The following is a 14,679-nucleotide window of genomic DNA, read 5'->3' as shown; positions in this document are numbered from 1 at the left end:
TTTATTGACGAGCTCGGGGCGGTGATTCATTAGCGGCGCCGGCCGTAATGGGATGATGGATGACGGAGAGCGCGAGGCTCGTTATTGAATAAGAGACGCGCGCGCCTTGCTCCAAAAAATGGGGGGTGGGGGGGGGCAAAAAGGAGGGGAAGAATGGAAGATGCGTTTTATCTTTTTGGGGGGGGGGGCGAGGATTTTAGGGGCGGGTTCGAAGGTTTGAATGTGGGCCTTAGCACGCAGAGTGCGCGCGCGGACGGGTGCGGGAGGTTTGGGGATGATTACGGCTGTTTTTGGAAGCGTTTCTGTCACGTGCTTTAAGTGTTTTTATTAGTAGCCCTAAGAAGATGAAGAAGAAGAAGAAGAAGAAGAAGAAGAAGAAGAAGATGAAGAAGAAGAAGAAGATGAAGATGAAAATGAAGAAGAAGAAGACATCTCGGGGAAACTTGCCCGGTTAAATCAAGTCGCACTGAGTGAAAAGAACGAATTAAATTGAACGAATTAATAAATACAGATATATGAGGAGTTTGTTTTCGACGTCATCAAGTGATCTGAAGGCAGCGCCGCCAGCCTAATCACACAGTAATGCTGTCCGTATTAAGGTCCGGTCTGTGATACACACACACACACACACACACACACACACACACACACACACACACGCGAGTGAAGCTTAGCGTAGAATCCGAGGTCAGCTTTAGACTATAGCTGTGACCACAGAGGTCATTTGGAGTGCCCGCCTGGAGGGTCAGCTCTATTCTTCCCAACACGTCCAGTCTAAGGGGCATCATTTCTACGTCCAGTCTAAGGGGCATCATTTCTACGTCCAGTCTAAGGGGCGTCATTTCTACGTCCAGTCTAAGGGGCATCATTTCGTTTCCAGCAGCACCAATCAGCTGTCACTCAAACACTACAATCTGGAATAACGGCAAGACGTCTAATAATACAGCGTTCATTCATTATAGCGCATTATAGCGCGCGCTTCAGCCAGGTCACTTTACCGCGTCTAAAACTGGTTTACTGCAGCTTTTCTAGTCCAACTGCGTTCCCACACTTTAAACCGCGCTCAGCGTCATTGGCCGTCGCTACCAAAACCGCCCGGCTCGCTTTTTAAATGAAATTGCGTAAATAATGTAATTAATGTAAATAAAACAAAGCCACACTCAAAAAAAATCTTTGAACGACCTTGAGTTAATCATTGACAGTGGAATTGTGTTTTTTCAACATGAAAATATCTTTTCAACTCTACAAAAAAAAACTGGAGTGAAAGAAACACAACTGAATTTTGACAATCCAGCTCAAAGTAGTAATGTTCGCCTAATCCAGTTACAGCAGGTTAAAGTAATTTATATGAGTAAGGTTCAATGAACAAACAGAGCCAATCTAAACACGTTAAGACGCGTTAACTTCCCAGAAAGAGCCTAATGACCGTTATCTAGCTAGCCAGCTAACGCTAATGTAGCGCTAGCATTAACAAGGCAGTGACCTTATTACCACACAGCGCTGACTACACATTCAATAAGTAGCGGATCCACGAAAACATGTCTCGGGCACCCAAACCTGCATCTATATTATAATTAATATATTAAAAATATACGCGACAAAGCCAGAATAACGATAGCCTGCTAGCTAGCTAAGCTAACGCTACCGTATAGCCCGTTAGCACTAAGTTAGCTAGAGTTTGAATGAAAGTTGCTAAACATGTTTAAATCAAGTACAAGTACAGAAAACGCCCGGTTGGTGTGTATTTACACAAACAAATGTGGATTTTTAAAAATATTTCGCATTAACCGACCTGAGACGCCATTAAAACCAAAACGCTCACCCCGAAGAAACGGCCTTTCCATTGCGTCATATCCGGCTTCTTCCAACTGAAGTAATTATATCGAGTAGGTTCAAGGGTGAAAAAGGCAATTGCGTTAAGTTATGAGTGCAATACAGAGTCAAGTATGATGAAAAGCGTGTTTATTTCCGTTAAAGAAACGCTGTGCGTTCATGTTTAGATGCAAAACATAATTACCAGGAGTCATACCAGCATTTTTTAGTGATGTAAAACCAACAGCCATTCAAAACCCCTTTTTTGAGTGTATAGAGTCTTCATGCCCTCACACTTTCGCGCCTTTTACGTGACCACGTATTCAGTTATAGACTGATGCAGTTTAATCGACTTTTAGAAAGCAGACGGACAGAGATAATGTGAGTCGTTGTACAGGTGTGTGTGTGTGTGTGTGTGTGTGTGTGTGTGTGTGTGTGTGTGTGTGTGTGTGTGTTATGTTTATATTTGTGGAAACAGCGTCATCGAATTATTTTGTGAGAAAAACGAAAAAAATAGCCCGAGTTCAAGTTTGAACTTGACCGCATAATAAGAATAAATGAAATAACGAATTAATCAATTAAACCAGCAAAACAAGCTCATTAGCGAAATTCCAGCGCTGAGAAAAACCCGCGCTCTGCGCCGCCGCCTTCGCTGTTTGCGCCAGATGCCCTGCGCAAAAGGACGTCGCTCCCAAATCGCAATAAGAAGTTCTGCAGCTGGTTGGAGCCGGTCGCGGAGCCTGTTAGCGGCACGTGCAGGCGGTGAGATTACCGGTATGACGTTGCACCCGCGACGCCCCACGGACGTCCTGGGCATTACAAGTTCCAACAAAGTGGCTAAACACCGAGAACCGGGCGCCAACTAAGAGCCGAGCAGCCAGTAAAGCGACGGACACGCACAGCTGTAACTGGAAGGGAAGCGACCGTTCCTGAATAGTTTATCTGGCTTGTTCATCGCAATGACGTGATCCAGGACTTTGGAGATTGGACAGTTCAGTTCAGGGTTGAGCGCTTTCTGATGAACCCCTCGCTGTACAGAGAAATGCCCCTGTTTGTTTGTTTGTTTAAAGTTGGGTTTCGCGTGTCTGTGTCGCCACCTAGTGGCCATGGCGAAGGAATACACTTCAGGGCGAAAGTGGAGAAGCTCCCCACGAGCAAAGGGAGTTGAATATGGACAGAGTGCACGTTATTAGGAGGTTTCTGAGGAGGTTACCCGCTTGCACAAGAAAGGAGAAACTTGCTTAATAAAATGAGTTTCCTACAATGAACGCGATTTAAGATCCATAGACGACATCACTCCAAAAGAGAAATGAAGTATCCAGCCTTCGGTCTTTGAACTGTGACAGATGTAAGGTATCTGATGAAACCTTGGGGCAGAACCAAAAGGTATGACCCCGTTTCTCCTCATCCACTATTGGCTCTGATCTGTTGTTTGGTTTCCGTAATTTCCTCACCACGTAGTCAAGGTTTGGCATGATTTTGGTGAAAAGGATTATTCTTATGGACAGGAAATCCGGAAGGTCGCCGGTTTGATCCCCAGAGCCGACAGCACATGACTGAGGTGTCCTTGAGCAAGACGCCTAACCCCCAACTGCTCCCCGGGTGCTGCGGATTGGGCTGCCCACCGCTCCGGGCAAGTGTGCTCACTGTCCCCTAGTGTGTGTGTGATCACTAGTGTGTATGTGGTGTTTCACTTCTCGGATGTGTTAAATGCCTGGGACTATGGGACTAATAAGGGTCACTTAAGAAGAATAAGAATAGTGCTTGTTCCTGTGGCAAAGTTCTTGATGGCCTCAATTTCAGAAGAAATATTAGACAAGTGGGTGTCTACAAACCTTTGGATAAACATAATATATTTTAGAGTAATGATGGTCAAGCAGAACCCCATCTTCATATTATCCTACTCAATAGTCCTACCTGTGACAGAAGAAGTTTTCTATGACCGAGTTACCTACACACTTAGAAAAGATGGTTCTTCAATGGTTCTTTAGTAAAGAAAATGGGTCTGTATAGAACTGTGGATACTGAAAGAACCCTTTACATAATTAATAATCTTTGCATCGTGAAAGTGTTCTTCAGAACAAGGGATTGAGTGTGTTTTAAATGGTTCTAAACAGAACCTTATTGACAGGCGTGACATTGTGACAGCAGAAGAACGTTTTTGGTATGTAGAATCCTTTTCATAAAGGTTCTCTGTAGAACCACCTATAGCACATGTTCCATCGATCTGAAGAACACTTCTATGCAAAGAACCATTTAATCATGCAAAGGGTTCTTTGAGCGTTCATGTTTGGAGTGGCTGCTTCCTTAGTGAACTGTAAGTACACTTTAAACCGGCATAAGTTAACAAAACTCAAAATAATGAAGGCGATCAGTTCATAAAAAAGGCACTTCAGGATATTAGTAATAATGTTATGTATCTGTGCAATAATTGTTTATTTGCTGAGAAGAAAACCCCAACGTTAGAATAAATTCCAATATTATGAATACAATCAACAGTGATTTGATGTTTTTCAATGTGTTCGCTTAACCATTTCCATATCTCTCCATGTGACAGGCCAGTATTTCATGTTGTTACCACTCAATACCTTGTCAGACTAGTTCGTTTTTCATTATTATTATTATACATGCTGGTTGGGACATCCAGGAGAAATATGGAACCAAACTAGCTCGCAAGATTTCACCTGCTTTTTTTTTTAAATAAGAAATTTTTGTCCCTATTTCCATATATGTTTTAACTTGCACTTATTCTGATGGTGTGTTTCTAGAAGTACAAACATATTTAATGCCAACATAAGCTGTTGATACAATGCACTTAGAGGTCTAAGGCTTTTGAAACTTCTTCTTTCGGCTGCTCCCTTTAGGGGTCGCCACAGCAGATCATCTGCCTCCATCTTGCCCTATCCACTGCCTCCTCTACTTTCACACCAACCATCTCCATGTCCACCTTCACTACATCCATAAACCTTCTCTGAGGTCTACCTCTTCTCCTTCTAACCGGCAGCTCCATCTCCAACATTCTTTGCCCAATATATCCACCATTCCTCCTCAACACATGTCCAAACCATCTCAACCTGGCCTCTCTGGCTTTATCTCCAAACTATATATATATATATATATGTGTGTGTATATTATACTTGATACTAATACTTACATTTTTGAGGAACATTAATTGAACTCGATAAATGTATTTCTATCACTCACTGTAGTTAAACATTCAACTCAAGTTAACAGGGATGACTACTTAAGCATTTTGCGGCAGTTGATTGTCTTAAATGAACTCAGTACTACTAACTCAAAAGATTCATGTCGTGAATGGACTTACAAGTGCTTACTCCAAACGGCAAAGCTACATTAACCTAAGTGCTTGGATGCAAACACTCATCAATCAATGGACTATTTGAATCAACAGTCCGTTGTTCAGTTTCCAAGAATTTCATTGGTCTCATTAACTTGTGCCAGAAGTTGTTGAGACTGGCCACAAACAACTGTAAACTTTTATAATAGTGCTTCACACACGTGCCTTCCACATCACCCACGAATATGTGAGGTGTAGGTCCTATTGTCACTACCCAAACTACCCGTTTTGTTTTCTCAACTGACCCATCACTGTCTGTTATCTGTCTCAATGCCCTGAAGGGGGCTGTAATATTAAGATACCATCCCAGTATATATTTTTATATGCATTTGTGTTGTTCTTCCTCAACATCTCCACTGTCTGATTTTAACTCTGTTATGTCATCTTAATTGGGCAGAACTAGAGCCTGCCAAGCGTGGACACATGGTTATTATTGACAAGAGTTGTGGTGTTGGCTGGGTTTGTGGGAATCCAGCATTCTGGATGTTGTTGTTGTTGTTTTGTATCAGAACTCGATGAAAGCATCGACTTAAATAAGGTGATCATTATGCTGTTGTCAGCTTTAGGCTCATGTTCCAACACTTGTCATTCAAGTGTAAGTAAATCAAAAACCCTTTTGACTTAAAACTGCAAATAAAATTCTGCTAAATCAAAACTTAACATTTATCTTAATTCAGGTCTAAGAATGAATTTAAAGATTATACTGGAATAACAGCTGAACCTTATTATACTCTGTTTCTAAGAGCTGTGAAGAATCACATCTTTTGCTGCCAGATCAGTGCAGTGCCAGATCATTGTCCTTGTAAACCTGCAATTTTTGCTTAAAATTTAGTTTTGAATGCTATATCTTGAGGAGATTAAGAGCTCTGTGTGTCTTCAGCTGCCACTTTACATTGGTTTTCTGTTATTTTTGTATGGTCTGTTATGATGTTTGCCATCATATCCACTGAGATACTGGCTGGCAGTGGTTTTTAAACCGTAGCTCGTTGGCTTACTGGACTAGCTCTTTGTGTAACGTTGCATTGCAGCTTTTATGCGGACTGGACAGGCTGCTTGGGTGATGCTGCAGGGCTCTCTGGACTGGTGACCTAAACAACAAGACATCGCAGCCTGGGCTGGCTGCTTGGTTGATGCTGCACTACAGCTGTGAAGCTGCCTGGACAGGTAGTGTTCGGTTGCATAAGCAGCATTATGCCGCAGCTATGAGGCCTCTCGAGCCGGCCACTTGGGTAACGCTGCATTGCAGCTAAGAGTCTGCCTGGACTGGTGGTGTTCAGCTGCAGGAAAACGTTACCCCTTCATAGTGAAGGACATCTTCAGCCTTCGAGGCTTCCCGGGCTGGCCTCCTGTGTGATGTTCCGTAGTTGCAGAGTGAGACTTTCCCTCGCCGCTAAGGCTCAAGTTCAGTTCTCCAGAATGCAATACAACCCATTGACTATCCAGGTGAATCCAGGTGAAAGTTAGGAATTTCTAATGGATTTCATCTGCTAAGGTCTTCAGTGTTTGGACCGAAGTCTTTGTAGAGGGATAGGTAGAGACAGGTTTAAGAGATTTTTATAGCGTAAGACAGTTGAGAAATGTTGAATTATGTATATAAGTGAGAATGAACAAGCTTTTTTATAGTAGTTGCCAAGCATGGGGGGTGAAACTACAAATCTTCTGAACTTTCAAGTGCAACAGCTTGCTATGTGTATCTGGAATGGCCTACGTTCCACAGCCGACCATAAAGTAGAGGTTAAAACGGCTCTTTGATAAAAGGGATTAGCGGAAACTGGTACAAATTTTGCAGATCAACAGATCAAGTGCTCTACAGTCTACATCAGTGACAAATTTCTAATGGAAGAAGCTGCTGTGTTCAGGCATTCAGGTAGTTTGCTGGGTTTATTTGGGTTAATGGTGTAAACCAGTTGCTGAGTTATTTCTTTGCCCAGCAGTTGGCTTACTGCACCCTGTTGCCAGTAGTTACTTTTATGTGCATACCTAACTTTGAATTTCTCATGGCAAAGGGTACTGGACAAAAGGGAGGTTTGGAAGTGTCACAGATTTAAGGTGAGTACCTCTTGATCATTTTGATAAATTAATGCTTCTGAACATTTGGTGAAATGGAAAATTAATGCTTATGAACATGTGTGGAGTTTTAATTCCAGAGAACTTACATTTGGCCTCGTCATGAGATCTGGAGTTCCAACCTATGTATTATCGGCATGCAATCAATTATGTTAACTGGATAAAGCATCAAGGCAAGCATCAATGAGAACTTGTAGGCATGTCCCCATGTCCTACTGAAATTACCTAGCTTCAGTCATGGGCTATAGGTTAGCGAACCACCCGTGTAATTGGAAGGTCACTGGTTTGATCCCCTGAGCTGACAGTATGTGACTGAAGTGCAAGGCACCTAACCCCCAGCTTCTCCCCAGGCCCTGTGGATAGGGCTGCCCACTGCTCGGGGCAAGTGTGCTCACTGCCCTTGGTGTGTATGTGGTGTTTCACTGCATGGATGGGTAAAAGGCGGAGGTGAAATTTCCCCGTTGTGGGAGTAGTAAGGGTCACTTAACTTTGTAAGACAGGAAACTATCCAATTTAATTCTTATTCTGGTCCTGCATGGCCAGAGCAGAGCTCAAATGGCAGACAGACAGTGAGTAAAAGGGAGAGAAAGTGAGTGTGCTCTTATTTTGGGACACATTCTAAGAAAAAAATAATTGATTTGAAAGGATCATTATGCTTGAAAGAGTTAAAGGAAAAAGAAGAAGAGGACGACCATCAAGAAGATAGACGAACACAATTAGTGGAATCTTGAACTAGCCTTTCAGATGCTTAAAGCCCAAACAGATGACAGGAGAAATTCATATGGTCACCAGGAATTGGAAACCATTTGAAGGCACTTAACACACACACACACACACACACACACATACACACATATTCTAAGCCACTTCTCCTTCTGGGTTGCAGGGGGTGCTGGAGCCTATCCCAGTGGTCATCAAGCAGAAGGCAGGATACACCCTGGACAGGTCGCCAGTCCATCGTAGGAGGCACTTAATGATCATTATCAAAACATTATCAATTTACTAGTGTATCAAAGTAGCTCACTTTAATTTATCATTTTCTAAGACACAAAGCCCTTGACTGCAATGAACATACTACACAACTAGTTTATCCCCCTTCTGTGGAAGAAATTTCGAACAATCTGAACATCACTGTCTAAATTCAGAACTAAATGTACTGACTACTTACAGATTGTTGACACTGTATAGCTGCAACATAATGTGCACTAGCACTAGCAATGCCAAGTTCTGACTTTTGCTTTCTTCATTAGTGTCAGATGAACATGGTGCAGTATCTGAAAACAGAAGAAAACCTTTCTCTTTGTCTTGGTGCTTGGAACTGGGAATAGTCGGGGTTTTGTTGCTCTGAATGTGATGTGAACTTTGGGACAACAGACCTCGTCAAGGCTGTTGATGTCTGTTTCAAAACATTTTGTTTCGATTTGCTGATTCATATATAATTGTAAGATTATATATGAAATTACATGCCAAAATGAATCTATAATTTGATCATTTTTGGCAACTCAAGGGTTGGGTCATTCTATCAACCCGGCAAACTGGTAAAATTGCGTAAGCCAACATGCTGGGTTAAAATAACCCAGCATGTGTTCTGTACCAACATTTAACCAACACTACGTTGGTGAATAACTCAGGCTGGGTTGTTTTTATAAGCATTTTTGTGGAGTATAGTACACTGGAGGATGGCAACACCAATGCCTGACTTTAATAATCCTAATTGAACCCACTGACAAAAAGACTGCCAATAATAGCTACTTTTTAAAGGCTTGAAAATAAATGAATATACTGTAACACAATGACTTTAAAAAAGATATCTCACTTTACCTCAGACATGTGTTAATTTTCTTAACATGTTTAGCAAGAGTGGGACAGTGCTTAAAACCCACTTTGCCAAAAAATAAATGTAGCTATCGATAACAAAAATACAAGAGAATAAAGTTCTTTCTGTTTCTCCTTTATATTCCCACTTGGTGGAATCAAACTAGACCCTCAAAGTCATACAACAAGCTTATTCATGCAAGATCATCATCCCTTCATTCATCCCACTTGATCAGATACCCTTTTTCTAAACCCACCCTAAATCAAAGACCATACTGGGTACCAGAGCAGGTGGTAGAAGCAACGAAGATAGATTTTAAGAACTTAAGTGAACGATCATGCAGTGAGTGGAGCAGCCATACTATAGCTATCTCAAAGAAGCATAGTTACCCTTAGGTTATACACAGGCTTTCACAAGCTTAATGATATTTATTCCCTGATACCAAATATCGATGACAATCTCTTTGAGAGGATCAGGCAAGCCACTAGCATTATAATCTTTTACCTCCATTAAAAAGATGACATTTAGAGAGCTTGCTTTCAAGACTCCCTGGGCTGATTCCAGTTTACTTCCATCTCTTTTAGTAAGTACTTCACTCACTGCATATTTTAGGGATGTTTCAATTTTATGTTTATATTTACAGCAGTAACCATGTTCAGAAATTGCACTATGTTCTCAAAAAAATCATGAATTAGGCTTCATCCTGAACCTCAGTAATGTGACTGAGCACGACAGAATTTATTTATATATATATATATATATATATATATATATATATATATATATATATATATATATATTTATTTATTTATTTATATTTATACCTACGGTACCAACTTTTGAGGCCAATAATGTGAAGCCTGTCTAGAACAGCATGTGACCAAACCAAAAACAGTGTGCTCTTTCTCAGATCTAGCTGGATGATATAGAAGGTTTGCTCTTCAGTTTGTATTTCTCTTAGTGTGTCTTGCCATTAAATGTTTCTTAGACAGTTTCCAGTAGTACCTGCTTGAAAGATAGTTTGATTTTAACATTGAATGCCTGGCACCGATGTGGCTTAAGACCATGAAAGAAGTGCATTAGTGTATAGATCTGCACGTGGTGTCTTGATGTCTGGACTGCAATAAGAAGTCAAGAGTCAATCCTGTGTTTTTGTAACAAACATATTAATAACAGTGAATAACATTGTTTTGTTTAGCTTTTCTATATTGAATCCAATGTTATATAGTGTTTTTAGTAGCAAAAAACACAAATTCACAGGAAAAATAAACAACATTAGGACTACTTAGGACTTTTGTATGGTAAGGTATGTACCTTACAAGTGCCTGGTAGATATATAGGTTTATATTAGATGAAATAATGTACACTATAAGGACAAAAGTATTGGGACACTCCTCCTTGCTAACGTGGATAAAATTAAGCACTTAGCCTTGCAGTCTCCATAGACAAACACTGCCTTTAGAATGGGTCGCACTGATGAGTTTAACGACTTTAAACATGGTACCGTCATAGCATGCCACCTCTGACACAAGTCAGTTGGTGAAATTTCTATCCTGCTAGATCTACCCCTACACCTAGGAGCAACAACAGCTCAGCCATGAAGCAGTACACCGCTCAAACTCACTGAGTGTTGAAGTATGGAGTAACTATCCTCTATTGAATCACTTACTAAGGAGTTCCAAATTGCCTCTGGAAGCAACATCAGTTTCCATGGCCAAGCAGCTACACACAAGCCTAAGATCAAAATGCACTGTGCAAAGTTTTGGAAAAGTGGTGTAAAGCACACAGTGACTGGACTCTAGAACATTGGAAATGCATTCTGTGGAGTGACAAATCACGCTTCTCTGTCAGTCTGATGGACGAGTCTGGGTTTGGCAAATACCAGGAGAACATGGAGAACTGCCTGACTACACTGTGCCAGCTGTAAAGTTTGGTGGAGGAGGGATAATTATATGAGGTTGTTTTTTAGAGGTTGGCCTAGACCCCTTAGTCCTATTGAAGGGAAAACTTAATGCTTTAGCATAAAAGAATATTTTGGACAATTGTATGATTGCAACTTTGTGGAAACACTGTTTCTGTTTCAGCATGCTCACCCCATCAAATACCTTTGGGATGAACAAGAATGGCAATGAGCCAGGCCCTCTCATCCAACTTCAGTGTTTGACCTCACGAGTGGTTTTGTGGATGACTGGACAGAATATACAGGGTCAAACAACCAGCACCCACATAGGGTCTCGTGCTTTTCGGACTAATTGGAGAGAGTTTGTTCTAATACAGTGTTTACCAAAGGAATGAATGGCAGGATGTTCAAAAGAAAATTATACCCCATCAGTCAAAGGTTAAGGTGATGTCATAATGGGCACTTTTCACATTCATTCATAAGACACATAACCCAATAGCCAACAATTACCCTGTTGTTACAATTATGCACTATGTGTTATTAAGCATTAATTACAGAGTGATACATTTAATGACCTGCAAATTCATATACACAATTCAAACTCACACAGTATATTCACACACACACACAGTTCGATCCCAAGTGCCGACAGTCCATGACTGAGGTGTCCTTGAGCAAGACACCTAACCCCAATTGCTCCCCAGGCACTGTGGATAGAGCTGCCCACCACTCCGGGCAAGTGTGTTCAACGCCCCCTAGTGTGTGTGTATTCACTAGTGTGTATGTGGTGTTACACTTCATGGATGGGTTAAATGTGGAGGTGGAATTTCCACATTTGTGGGATCAAAAAAAGTCTCACTTAACTTAACAAATATTTTACGCCTCATTGGTCACTATTAACACACTCTGTACACAAACATTCTTCATTGCAATCGCAATATTATTTGCTGAAATTCTTACAGTTGAGTTTTTAATGTAACGTATAAAAGAGACACCCGCTTTTAAAGCATTCTCCATAAGCCCCTGCCAGAGGCTACACTTCCAGTTTCTGTTTCCAGGACAACCTGCTGAGTGCTGACCAGCCACTCCTGGCACTCCTTTCCCATGAAAACAGCCATGATATCTAAACTACCGGTTTTGCAACATTGTGTATGTATTTATCTCTGCTTTTCAGAGCCACAGCTCCTTTCCTCTTATTATGGCTATAAACTTTTTTCAGTTCTGTCAGCCTGATTGGCTTGGATGCCTCTTGTTTTGATGTTGCCTCATTTTTTTATTTACTCTGCAGACTTTTATACATGATTATGTCATAAAACATCAATCCTGCCTTCATTTCTGTTTGCTTTGCCAAGCCTTATGTTTCCCTTAAAATAGACGAGTAGCATGGAATCTATTCAGTTTTTATGTACAATATTTCTTACATGAATAAACCTCAACATACTGTAAAAAACTGTTGTAGGAACTGAAACTTTAAGGCAACATGATTTATGGCATGTAGTAGCAAGCAAACACAGTATTAGGAGTCCTGCTTAGGGATTTTTATTGGTACAGTATGATGTGTTTTCCTTGGTATGAAATCAAATGCCAGTCTTCTATGAGATGAGATGCTACCTGTTGTGCTCTACTAAAGACCAGAAGGGTGATGTACACACACCATGCATTAAGAAGTATTTAACACCACTACACTCCATCCAGAGGACTGAGGTGTGATTCCCTGCTTGAGCCAGACTTCTAGTTCTATGTTAGTTACTATACTGGTCATTCTGGATGAGGGAGTCCTTCAATGGATGTAAATGTAATTTAGGCTGTTTCCCTGTTTAACCAAACGGTATGTTTCATTGGCAGCCAAATGTTGGATGATGAACAGATTTAGATAAACAATGACTTTATTGCACCACTAGAGGTGCATCCAGGACAGATCTGTATGCAAGGTTTTTATTACAGTATAACTTCCTACATTTAAAGGGTAATGGTTCATTTGGATAGTCCACTTTAGATGCTTTGTAGAAACTTCATTTATTTTCAAGTTACAACCAACTAAATATCTTCTAAATCGACCATCATTTTCTTAAACTCCACACTCTATACCTGCTCTAATCCTAACCCTAACCTTAACCTCAGTCCAAAACCTACACCCGACCTCTACCCTGGTCCTCACCCTCACCTTTTGTTTTGAATCAAATTTCAACAGATAGTTTTTCAACAATCAATTTATGGACAAACTACATTGGACTACAGTGGACTGTCCAAATTAAAGTAAGACTATTAAAAGTAATTCATGCAAGCTTCAAAATACTGAATAACATTACACCATTTTTTTTCACAAAAAAAGAATAAGGCCAGAAATCCCAATAAAAATAAACCTTAAATGTGAAAATATTGGAATTATATGAATAATCTTATGTGCACTGAAGACTTTTTATGTGTTTTATGAATACTTTTCTTTGCAGTTATATTGTTTCGGAGTAAATTTTTGGGTTGCACTGATTGACTCTCAAGCACAAATTAATAAGCACATTACAAATGTAAAAAAAAAAGTTTTATACAGTTTTATAAAGTTTCCAACATAAGCTTCCACCTCCAGACCAAATTAAAGTAAACAAAGGTTTTAAATAAATTGGAATTGGTAAAAAAAAAAAAAAAAAATGAAATGAAGTACAAAAAAATCCCAAAGGTACAAAAACCATGTAGACGATTAGCCCATCAAGGACAACATTAACAGGTAGCTGCAAAGAGTCTCTTACTAGCCTAATGCACAACCCAAAGACACGTTTAAATGTTAGCTGATTGGTGCACTTAAACATTCCATAGTCTCAGTATTAGATGCTCTAAGCCCCATAAAAACATCTGGCGACAGGAATTTTGAAATTGGAGTGGTATCTCATGGACTCACTTCTAACCAGTTTCCTCTCTGATGATTACCGGTAGAAAGTCTATATGACTGTGTAGAATGTCCACCCTTCAGACAAGCCTCCATAGAGGCAGCATTAGCTTTATCTCAGACTGCAGTGGCTTGTTTGAGCGATAGACTTTCGAGGCAGGACCTTTTGTTTCTTTCCTTCAAGGTGGATCCAAGAGGTAAAATTTCCTATCAAATCAAATCACCAAATGTCCTTGACGGGCTCAAAACATCTGGCCCCCTGGCTTTTATGATAAAGGTGAAAAAATGGCCCGATACGTTTATCATGGGCAGTATCTTCCAATTAACCCCTGCTGGGATGCTGCCAACAAGGGATGCTGAGAATATGCACATGTGTATTGCAAAAAACTCACCAAGTCAAATCTGACCATCCCTGTTAATTCAGATGACCATTAAATGGACGTATATGTGATCTAGAAACTCAAAAACGAAATCTGAATTAAAACATCACATTGATTTGGTTCACAGAGCTCTGAAAACATCAGATGTGTCGCATTCAGTCCAAAACCCTCGTGTCATTTGAACATAGCTCCAAATATTTAAATAATATTAGGAGGAATTGAATGTGAATTTTTTTCCAGAGTGCTTGATTCGTTGGATTTATTCACTCGAACCATTTAGAAAACAGCATGGGTCTCATCTGAATTCTTGCTACACATTTTTGGGCCGTCAAACTGCCTGGAATATGAAGCAATATAGTCCCTACAACCCCTACACTGTTAGAAATAAAGGTACCATGCAGGTACATGATTCGTTCATCAAGGTACAAACAATATAAACATTCCCTCAAAGGTGCAACAGTGGTT

The sequence above is a fragment of the Pygocentrus nattereri genome, chromosome 12 (genome assembly GCF_015220715.1).
Source record: "Pygocentrus nattereri isolate fPygNat1 chromosome 12, fPygNat1.pri, whole genome shotgun sequence".
NCBI classification, from domain to species: domain Eukaryota; kingdom Metazoa; phylum Chordata; class Actinopteri; order Characiformes; family Serrasalmidae; genus Pygocentrus; species Pygocentrus nattereri.
Note: the sequence above shows the minus strand (reverse complement) of the source record.